Below are 9,420 nucleotides of genomic sequence, written 5' to 3'. Positions count from 1 at the left end.
AGTCAATACCCTAAGGTTCCAAACTATAAAATTATTTCCAAGGGTTTCAAACAACTTGATAATTGTCAAGACTTAATCCCTTTAGTGCATAGAATTTTTTATTTAAAAATACATTAAAATAATTTTTTAAGATATTTTTTGATATTAATACACCCATACTATTATAAAATATTAAAAAAATATCAATTTAATATATTTTCAAATCAAATATACTTTTAAATCTTAGTTTCAAACACAAAAACAAATACCAACTCCCTATTTGCATTCTAAAAGACTCATGAGGTGGAGGTGAAGAGGTAAAAAATACAAATTTAAGTTGGGTACAGAGTAGGATAATTACGTGATGAAATTTCATATTCTATTTTATTCTATTTATAATTTTTTTTAATATATATAAAAAATATTTTATGTGTCTCTTTTTTATAAAAAAATTATTAATTCACTTTGTTCCATAAATATAAAATATTTATGTTTTTAATGATCTATATCCTTTATTTAATAGAATTTATCATAAAAAATACTTGCCCCTCCAATAGAGGGATGGAGTTGATAATGGAAAATTAAAAATTGTGTCGTCCTATATATACAAAGGTGGGGTATGAAGATAGACTTTTACCTTTGTTTTGTGACGTAAAAAACACAATTAGATATTTGATAATTATAAAAATTATATTTTCTATTATTATTGAAAAATTAAGTTTAAAATATAATTTTTATAAAACAGTTTTTATATATTTTTTAATTGAGTTTTATAAAATACTATTTGTTTTTACATGTCAGAAGCACTTTTAAAAAAATTTGATAATCTTTTTTTTTATTCAAATTAATATTTTAAATATTTTTAAATCATTTTACTATGTAGATAACTTTTTTTATAAATAAAAATGTATTATTTTAATATATTTTAAGTAAAAAATACTTTAAAAAGCAATTATAACTATACAATTATCAAATATTTTATATATATTTTATTGCTGCACATAAATTTTAACTATAATTTTTATTAAATACATATCTAAATCCAACTAATTTCAACTTACCATATTTTTTTTTAATTTTTTAAAAATTATAACCATAAAAATTATTTAAAAACAAACACACTCTTTTCATGCAAGCAACGTTGAAAAACTGGGCTTTTAAATATGGTTATTGGTATATTTAATTTCTAATTAAAAGTGTTTATTAAGATTAAGATTTTGTTGAAATTTTTATTAACATAATACTATTACATGAAACATTAAAATATATAAAATTAATTATGGTTAATTAATCTTAAAAAATATTTAGTAAAGTTAAAAAAAAAACCAAAACTCAACCATTAAAATATTTTTTTTGTCCCTCATAGAAAAAAAAACAAAGCATAAAAATTCTTCTTCCCTTTCAAAGCTTGTGTGCGTATATGTGTGGTGTCGTCTTTATCTCACAGTGAAAAGATACAAATTCTACTTCTCTTTTAATGTCTTTTTTAGTTGATTAAAATCAACAAATAAAAAGTATTCTTTTTAAATTATTTTCCTCTACTTTCATCTGTTTTGTTTATTCTGCTTGCACTAACTGACAACAAGAAAAATTTATTTTAAGGATAAAAGGAATAGCTTTTGTGAGAAGCGCCTTCATCTGGTGTATTGTTTAATCATTGTCTTAACATGTGAATTAATTTGTTGATATTTTTTTTTAATTCTTTAAAATATTTTAGTTGGAATGCTAATTTAATATTTCATGTTGCTTTGTATGCATGCTTATTTTATTTTTATTTTTTAGAATTTGTAGTTTGATATAATATTTAGATTTAATTTTTAATCAACTTTAATTTAAATAAATTCAGTTTTAATTATATTTGGAAATAAATTACAATTTATCCAAAATAAAATAAAAAAATCTTAAGATAATTTTTTAAATTTTAATTATTTTAAAAATATGGTTTAATTAATAATTTATGAAGGATTTAATTCTAGTGATTTTTGTTTGAGCAATTTATTATTATTGTTGTTGTTGTAGTAGTAGTAGTCGTAATAGTAGTAGTATTTATTATTATTACTATTACTATTATTATTACTATTACTATTATTATTATTATTATACTGATTTTATTATTTTTTATTTATTAGACAATTAATTCTGAATGATTTGTTTTAAGAAATTACACATATTGCATATGTTGCTTCATGATTTTAATTTGGTAAAAATTAATTTATTGGTTAGATGTTATAAAACTATGAAAGATGAGTTTTATATTTTAGTTCATAAAATGATTAAAAATTTATAGCATATTGGTTAATGCAAGATTAGCCAATCAACCTACTTGACTTTAGTTTGGAAATATTACTTCAACAATATTTAATATTGTTTCAACAAGCACTAATATTGTAAAGAGGAATCCATCATCATATTTTATGGTGTATGATGAAAAATTTGAAAGCATTACTTTGAGAATAAAGACTCCATTATCATCTTATATTATATGCTGTATGGTGAGAAATCTGAGAAGTTTAGTGATGTGAACTTTAAAGATAGTAATAAAAGATACTCTTTTATCTCAGTACCTTGAACTTGATAAAATTTTTATTAAAAGATGCATCAAAGCTATTAGACAAAGATTTGATATTACTATAGTGAAAACTATTTGATGTATGAAAGAACAATGATATTATGTGTAAAAATTACATTTTTAATAAGTTGGAAAATATAACTTATAATATGTATAATCCCATCAATAATCCTAAGATGCTATCGAAATCATAGGATGAGAAGTCTAAGGTTGAGGATGTCTGCTTGAAAAGAATTGATTTTTAAATGGCTAATTCAAGAATAGTTATGAGACAACTTTAAGACAACTTTAAGATTTTTAACTAATCCATAATGATACTCATACTAAAGGGATGGTTCTGAATGAATCTTTCTAAAAGATTGTTATTTTTTAAAAGTTGCTACCATATTATAAAGACTTTAAGAACCACCTTAAATATAAGCAAAAAGATGAGAGTTAAAGTTCTAAAGATAATTTTAAATGAATCTTTTTTTTAAAGATACAAAAGAGGGTCATGTTTAAGTACTAGGTGGCATCACATGCGCCACTCAAATGGCACAGACACCACTCACTCTCCAGTGTATAATGAGCATGCGTTGATAATTTTTTTAAATAAAAATGTAAAAAGTAAACATGAAAATATCAAAATGACCCCATACCCTCTTTATAAGTACAATTTTTTTGTGAAAGTACAAAAGTAGCCTCGAATACAAACCTTATTTTTTTTGTCTTTTTTAAGATCAATTACATCTTTTAACTGTATAAAAAAACCAAAAAAGCCCTTGGCCAACAACCTAACATTTTTTTGATCCTAGAGGCAAAGAAGTATTTTGACTATGTAAAAGCCTATAAAAAAAAAACCCCTGGTTAATAGGTTTAAATGTTGTTAACCTTGAGGTTAAAAACATATTTTTATTGTAAAAAAAATTAAGACTAACATACCCCTAATAATTTTATAATAATTATTGTGCTAGTGGAAAAGATCAAAGCATCCACCTCCAAGGCTTCCTTTTTTTTCACTTAAGAATAAAAAATAATTTTATAGTAGTGATCTATAGTAAACTGCATCTAATACAATATTGAAATATAAAAGCCATAAGTATATTTTATTAAATATGAGAACACGAGTTTCCTTTGATCTTCAAAAGAGGTACACGAAAAAAAATTGGAAGTATTGGCAATATAAGTATAATTTATAGGACAATGAGTTTTAAGTTCCAAGATCAAGAATCATTAGGGTTGGTAAGAGTATGCAAATAAATTATATGATCACCACATTAATTAGATGTCAAGAACATAGAAGCATTAGTTCATGGTGTTATGTACTGACTTTCACCCATTCAACTACCTTTTCATTCAACACATCCTTTCCTTTAAAAGCAACATTAGAATTAATTTGACGAAGGGTTTTCCCTTTTTGTGCTGTATTCATCCTTTAGAGGTGATGAATAATATCATATGATTCATGAAAAGAGAGATAGATAGTGAGGAAGGGAGAGACATAGGAACATGTACAAATGAAAAGCTATAGATCATGATAGTATAAGGGCAAGTCTAAATAGATGATAGATGATAGATGATAAAGCCCATCAGCATAAAACATGGGTATAGATATATGGAAACACTATATTTGTAAATGGAATATAAAAAGCTTGTATGACTTGTAGTTAATTTCAGTGCTAAGGATTTTGATAAATTTGGTCAAGAGTGACAAATATAGGGTTTTTAATTGGTTGTCCTGTGAGTTGAAGATCACAAGTACGTGCACATTTAACAAAATTTAGAGGTGAAAAAAAAAGGGAGATTAATTAGGTTTTTTGATTTTTTTGGGTTACTAAATTTAATTCTTCATAAAATTACTAGATGACATATAAAATAATATAGATAAAAAAATCTTGTCATACTTGTAGTTGGAGGGATTACTTCAATGTAAATTCAAAATGTTTTTCCAATGAATAAAAAAATATGCTAGTGTATGACTTAATTTATGTTTCATATCAAGGATAAGAGAAATTATGAGTAGAAGAATTTACTTAAGGTCTTATAGATCTCTTAATAAATAAAAGGTTTAAGTACTTTATTTATTTATTTTTGATTAATAAAGGGGAATGCTCTAACAATTACATTAAGTATAGTTTAAGAGGTTTTTTTTGTTTTATTTTAAATAGTAATTAATATATATCGATAAAGATGACAATGGTTATCAATGGATTGAGATTTTATTATATTTATACTCCAATTATTATTTAATGAGTAAAAACTTTTGATATTCATAATCTATTAATCGATACTTATAGGAATTAATTATTTAAGTACTATTTATTATTTAACATAAATATATGATATAAATTTATATACCCCGAGTTACGTTTAGATAGAGTATGATACCTTATCCATTACTTATTAGGTAAGATAATTATCTAAAAACCTTACCCATTTAAATCGGTTTAGATTGATATCCATTGGGTTTAGATAAAATTGTCATCTCTATAGACTTTTTTTTTTCTCCTTATAATAGCCATCTCTTTATACAAAGCATCAAAACATCAACATCATTTGATGTTTGTGAATGCTAATATTATGAGTAGTCAAGGTATTATTTTTGAAACAAAAAAGATTGTTAATGACAATATAGTAAACCATTAGTTATAATGTATATCTCTTTTTAAGGTTAAACAACCGTTGAACCCATCAATAATAAGATTAACCTAGTTTCATAGGAGAGAATTTCTATAGGTAGGTGTCTCTAAACAAAATAAAATTTACAAGGTTCAATGAAGTATCACAGGGAGAGAGAAAGATAAAAATGGTCTGGTTATTGTTTCTTTGTTAAGTAAGAATAAAGTAATGGTTTTCAAATGAATTTGATAATTAAGCTCAATAGAAAATTCTAGATTAAAAAAATTAGGGTTGTCAAAGTACCAACCTAGTTTTACGAATGGATTGCCATTATTTGATAATAACCTCTTGGATATAAAGATAGGCATAATATCAGTGGTTAAGTAGGAAGAAATATCAAATGCAATTATAAATTATATTAGGTTTAAGGTGAGAGATGGTAAGACTACATACATTATTTTGCGAGGATATTTAGATAGGAGATAGGCCTGTAAAATTGTAGTTCCAGCATCTAAATGAGTTATCTAACAGAGGAGGAAAGGTAAGTGACATGAGTTTGTGGTTAAATGAAATATGGACATGAAACCTTTATTGGAGTCAGGAATTATTCTTTTTTGAGCAGGAACAAATATAAAATTTATATCTTATTTTATAAGTGTAACTTTCATAAAATAAATTGAATAAAAAGATTTAGTACTAAGAAAAGGATGGTAACTACTTGATCAAATCATGCAAGTCTCTTATTAATAAGATTGTTTTTGAAGGATTTAGTCATTTTAATTGTAATGTATGATTTAAAATGGCTCCATCCAAAATACAAATATTTATGTGGATGGCAGTCCAAAATCGACTTTGTATAAATGACTTTCTTCTTAAACATGAGTTACTTCCAGTAGAGCAACTATATGTTTATTATGTGCACTAGAGCGAGAGACTTTAAATCATTTCTATTCCATTGTTCTAGTATATGGAAATTATAGGCAAGTTAAGAATAATCGAATGGCAAAGGTTGTGTCTTAGCCAACCCTTCCTATATATATATGGCAGTACACGGTAGTAATTACAGGAATCACAACATTGCAATAATCCTATATTAATTCCTATACATGCTATACATTCTATAACGTGCCCCCTCAAGTTAAGGGTGGAGGATTGACTCGAAAATAATAACGAAAAGTAGTAAAGAATACAACAGAAAATGACTTAATAAAGACATCTGCAAGTTGATCCTGAGAGGGGATAAAAAAATATGAATTTCTTTCTTCGTAACCCGGTCTAAAAAAAAGTGATAATCCACCTCAACATGCTTAGTACGAGCATGAAAAATAGGATTTATTAAGAGATAGGTGGTGCCAAGGTTATCACAGTAAATGATAGGAGCAAAGATAAAGGGAACCTACAGATCTATTAGCAAATATTGAAGACAGATAACCTCATCAATGTCGTCTGTTAAGGCTTTATACTCAACCTCAATAGAGGAGTGAGTAAGCATTACTTGCCTAACTTATGTAAGATTGATGTCTTACCAAGAAAGATAAGGTAACCACCCGTAGACCTGCGATCACCAATACTACCAGCCTAATTTGCATGTGTAAAACAATGTAAAGCAAAGGAGGAACCTCGAGTGATATGGAAACCATAAGATTCCATACCTTTAAGGTAGCATAGAATACATTTAATGGTAGCCTAATGAGAATTTATAGGAGCATGCATAAACTGACACATTCTGTTAATAATAAAATAACTATTTGGGTGGTTGAAGGTAAGATACTGAAAAACACTTATTATTTGATGAAATCGTCTAGGATTAGAGAATAGATTATCTGACAGTATAATAACTTTTAAAGGAGTGATTGGAGTATCAACGAGTTTGTAGGAAATCATATTAGCCTGAGTGAGGATGTCAAGAATATATTTATGTTGTCACAATATCAAACCTGTACTTGTAGACTGAACTTCAATATCCAGAAAGTGGTGAACTGCACCTAAGTCACAAAGCTTTAATCCAGAACTTAGTAACTGTATTAGGCGATGGCTTATAACAGGGTTGCTACTCGTAAGCAGAATATCATCAACATACACTAGAAGCTAAATGATATTAGTACCATCAACCAAGATAAATAAAGAGGTGTCAACCTTGGAGGTAAAAAAACCAATAGAGAGCAGAATATCACTCAGACGAGTGTACTATACTCTCAATACCTGTTTTCAACCATACAACGACTTGTGCAATCTATGTACTTAAGATGAAAGAGTAGAGTCAATAAAACTTAGAGGTTATTTCATGTAGACCTCTTCAGTAAAAATGCCATTGAGAAAGACATTATGAAAAATATGAGAAGTAGGTTGACCTAATCTATAATGCCATAAATCAACATAAGCAAAAATATAGGGAGACTAATAGGCTTGAAGAACTGACATGACATAAGACATGGACAAAGCATAAAGACTCTTTACTTTGACTTGATAGGAGGAATGTATTGGTGTTGAGATCCTTAAAATAAAACATAAATGGGTGAAATTCAAAATAAACATTGTTATCGAGACATAATTTCTGATCAGAAAGCAAACCTTTTGTAATTTTAGGAGTATGAAGAATATTAGACAACATGAAAGAACAATGTGGTGTTATATTTTAGTATGATTGATATGAGATATGGAAAGTCCCTTACCATTACCAATATGTAAATTATCATTACCAAGATATGGTTTTGAAACAGCTAAGGTTGCAAGATAAAGTGTAAGATGTTCGTTTGCACCAGTGTCCAGAAACCAAACAACAAGACCTGTTGAGAAGTTATTACGTAGTGCCAGATTTGCATTAGGCTGCTATTTGTAGCCCTAGTGCTGAAGTTGAGGGTAATGAAGAGCTGTATGGCTGAATGTTTGGCACATTAGCAGTGTAGATTCTACCCCCTACTGCACTACCAATTGCCCTACTAATTACCTTGCCTACCATCACTAGTGGAGGAGCTATGGAGGTTATAAAAATCTAGTTTGAAAGTGACAGATTTGTTCCCTCTGTTGCTGAACTGGTTGGGACGCCATTCTTAATGGAAACGAACCCTATTACGACCAAAGTTTTCAGAAGACTGGATTTGAGAGACAAAGGTTGAGGGAGGTATGTTTGGCGTGGGCAGGAGAGGAACATTGATGACAGTAAACCCCATGGATGGATGACATGATTTGTGAATAAATTCATACATTAAAAGATGACTATGAAGATCTGCATACAGGAGAGGTTTTGTCTTGGTCACAAGGCTTGTTGCTAAGTCCATAAACTCTTATTGAAGGTCACAAAACACATATAAGTTGAAATCCTCCAACAAAACAGGTCGACCATCAGCGACTAAGTCATCAAATAAGACTTTAGCTTTTTACATAAATTGAGTTACTGACTCATCACCTCATCGAAGATCTTGAAGGGAGCTATGAAGATGCATAATATGAGAATTGGACGTGGAAGCTAGAGCTTGCTCAAATGTACGTTAGACAAAACATGAAGTTTGGCAGTTAACAACAAGATGGAGAACTTCCATGGATAATAAAGAAAGCAAAACACTCAAAATGAGTTGGTCCTGTTGTTTCCAATGAAGAAAAAATTGATTTACCTGAAGAGAGGTACCATCAGTAACAAGAATAAATGGAGAAGGGTTGGAGTTAGAGCCATCAACAAAGCCAAAAACTGTTTAGCCTAGGAGATATGACTTTATCTGTATTTGCCAATATAGATAATTGGTGTTTGTTAACTTGAGAGAGATAAATTGGTAAATGTAGGAGATGGAGATAATAGCAGTAGCATAGACGACATAAACTGCATTAGAAGAGGGCTGCAATAGAGGAGTATTGTTGGGGTTAAAGAGGGCGTGATCACCAACCGTGGGTTGTGGCCATGACAGAACAAAAACAAAGAAAGATAGCAGGGGAGGAAGGCGGCTGAGATGAGGAGTGCATTCCAGAGGGGAGAGGAAATGTTTTAGTTTATTTAAGACTCTAATACCAAGTTGAGAATAATAAAATAACTTAGGTCATGTCTTAGCTAATGACACGACGAAAAGATTGATGTCTTCTCCCAAGTGCAGGAGTGTCGAAGTAATAAATAACTTGGCAAGACCGGGGTTGACACGACTAAAAGATTGATGTCTTCTCCCAAGTGCAGGAGTGTCGAAGTAAAAAATAACCCGGCAAGACCGGGGTCGAACCACAAGGAGGTTAATTGTACAAATTATAAACAACAATTATTAACAACAATAATAGTAATAACGATAACAATA

The sequence above is a fragment of the Populus euphratica genome, unplaced genomic scaffold (genome assembly GCF_000495115.2).
Source record: "Populus euphratica unplaced genomic scaffold, PopEup_1.0 scaffold269.1, whole genome shotgun sequence".
Classification (NCBI taxonomy): Eukaryota; Viridiplantae; Streptophyta; class Magnoliopsida; order Malpighiales; family Salicaceae; genus Populus; species Populus euphratica.
Note: the sequence above shows the minus strand (reverse complement) of the source record.